Source organism: Serinus canaria, chromosome 2 (assembly GCF_022539315.1).
Source record: "Serinus canaria isolate serCan28SL12 chromosome 2, serCan2020, whole genome shotgun sequence".
Lineage (NCBI taxonomy): Eukaryota > Metazoa > Chordata > Aves > Passeriformes > Fringillidae > Serinus > Serinus canaria.
In genome coordinates, this window is record NC_066315.1 from 124,808,574 (window position 1) to 124,811,592 (window position 3,019).

Here is a 3,019-nt window from a genome sequence, read left to right on the forward strand (position 1 = left end):
ATAATAAATAGTTATTTCTAACCTTTGTTTATTTTTAACTGCTTTCAAAATGGGTCAAAACATGTACAGATGAAAAGCACCATATGAAATTAGGAATTAGCATGTTTAATAAGAGAAAAGGAGGTTGGAAAGTTCTAAGCCAAAAGCTTGAAACTTTGCTTCAGTGAGGTAAAGATTCTTGTAATGAGAGAACCAAGAATGTTGAATCACAGAAGGGCTTGTTTTGAAAGGGACCTTAAAGATCATCCAGTTCTAACATCCCAGTCATGGGCAGGGACAGTTTCCACTAGACCAGGTTGCTCAGAGCCCCATCCTACCTGGCCTTGAATACTTCCAGAGATGGGGCATTCACAACCTTTTTGGACAACCTGTTCCAGTGCCTCACTACCCTCACAGTAAGGGATTTTTTCCGATCAGCTAATCTAAACCTACTGTCTTTCAGTTTAAAACCATTCTTCCTTGTCCTGTCACAACACACCCTTGTAAATAGACTCTCTCCATCTTTCTTGTACCTGAAAACATGTTTAATCTGCCACTGCTGGAGAACATGCAACTCCTGCGACTTAGAGCAGCTTTTTTGGCAGCGTAGTTTGGTTTTCTCCACAGCAATAGGCTCCCTACCAGGCTCTTGAAACAGAGGAGATAATAACCTAAGAGCTTCTTATAGAAGCAAAAGATAGTCCTTATGTTAATATATTGTTACACTTTTTTCATGGTGGAGGCTTTACCATCTCCACAGTACTCAGGTGTTTACTTCATTTGCTTGTTCTCAGAAGATCCTAAACTGCTACTGAACTCCCCATTCTCTGAAGCATTTTCATGCAAGGGAGCCGTGAGCAGTAAAATCAGGGGAACACGCTGGTACACCAGGTGGGGCTGTTTCATCTCCCCTTGCACCTCGCAGTAGCTGCAGCAGAGTCCTGCTGCTCCAGTGACCATAGCAGCCCCTAAGCCGACTCTATTATCAGTTGTTCAGAACCCAGGTTTTAGCACACTGGCACAGTGCAACTGATGGTGCATTTTGGTGCACAGCAGCCCTTTAAAAGTACTTTATTTAGTGCTAGTAAAAAGCCCTGGCCTTTTTTTAACTGTGTGAGGCCTGCTAGGTTTGTTATTAATCTGTTAATGAAAGCTTGCTGTGTGAACCAGAGCTTGATACCAGCTGCTTCTTGTTATGAGGTGCAGCTTAAGGGAAGACAAATGCCTTGAAAACATGGGCACAAGTTAAAAGCAGAGGCCATGGCAGTGAAAACAGCATCCTGATGATCAGTGACTAGTCTTTAACAAAGCACAACATTGAAATCTGGGAACAAACTGTTTTAAAAATGGAAGTAGCAGTAGCAAAGCAAAGTTAAAAAACAGGCAGCCCAACAACTGAATGAGGCGCCTGCAAGAGCCTGGGAAAACACCCCCTACTCTTCTTTGCATGGGGGAAGGTGTGTAGGGCTGGGACTTGTCTAGAGATTGTACTGTCTTAGAAAATGGTAAAATCCCAAATTTGTGGAGGGGGCAGAAAGCAGACACCTGCATCAGCTCTGACTCCCTGCATGGAGTTCCCACACCTGACCGATGAAAACATCAGGAGTGAGCCATCAGCAATAATGGTATATCAGCACTGTAGTACTGTCAGGTAAGGTAGGAGAGAGATGTTAAGGACTGTTTGCTTGGAATCTGTGCCATTGGTTCATAATATGTAAAAGAAATGTTGGTTAGCAGGGTATAAGAACATACTCTATAAGTTTTCTAAAAGCAGAAGAATTATTTCTTACTGTAGTGCTGTAAGAACTATACTCTGTCCACCCTATGGGAGGGAAATGCTCACCTGGAAAGCTGTTCAATAGTACTTTCATGGATCTCACTGGTGCAGAAAATGTGCAGCACTTCAGAGTGCTTTTCTGGCATGTTGATCAAGGGTTTCCTGGGGCACTTCTTTTTTTCTTTGTTTATTATTTGACCAAGCTACACTTTGGGTGAAGTAATTGAATACCAGGAATGCACCAGGAAGTTAAAAGAACTTATTCTTGGCCTGATTCAATTTCTTCATATCTCCTTTGAATTTTAACTCCAAAATTGTTGTTCTGAAACTTTCTGATTTAATCATAGGGAGTTTTTAACAGTTTTAACATGATTTTTTTCTATTCCTTGCTCTTGGCTCAGGAATTTCATTTTACAGTACTTGGGAACATGCATGTTTTAGTAGTGCTTGGAACATTAGTTTTTCTTGCAGATAACTCCATCTTTAGCCTTGTTTCCCTCTTTATGCTTACATGGCTTCCTTAGAGCTTTTTAATAAGTGTTTAAATGATTTTTACCTTCAAAATGGTAAAATAATAAAGACATGGTGAAATTGAAAGCTGCACCGAATATACCTAATCACAAGGATAAATTTCAACCCAGCATAACTGAAAGACATAATAAAATAAATAAATTTAATTAAATAAAAATATAAACAAAATATGAACACTGACCTTTTCAGATGCAAAGCATGCTCTTATTCATTAATCGTGACAATTTAAAATCAATTCCATTCCTAGACTTTGTTTTCATTTCCCCACTAGAGAACGATCTATCTCAATCAATGTGAGTACGGAATCAAGAAATTCTTGTGCTGCTTGAGACCAGGAGGACGGTGGTTCCAGAAGTAGAGTGTGTTACCGTGCACACGTTGCCCTGACCATGCGATTGCCCGTGCGGGTGCAGCTCCTGCGTGCCGCGGCACACCCAGGGCCCCGTGCCCCACTGCCGTGTGCGATGGACAGCTGACGGTCTGCTCTCCTTTAAGTGCATCCCCGCAGCTCTTACACAGTATGGACTTTAAATCTTCTCTGCTTTTATTCGATAGTAACTGAGGGAAAGATGTGTACATGAATTAAGGCCAAGTATATATAGACACCTGTGGAAGGGACTGGGTAAGCATCCAAAATTCCCTGTGCCCCTGGCCAGATCATCAGCTTGTCCTGTGCCTGGTCTGGGCGGTGTGAGAACACCGTCTGCAATTAATCTAAGTGGTTTAATTTCA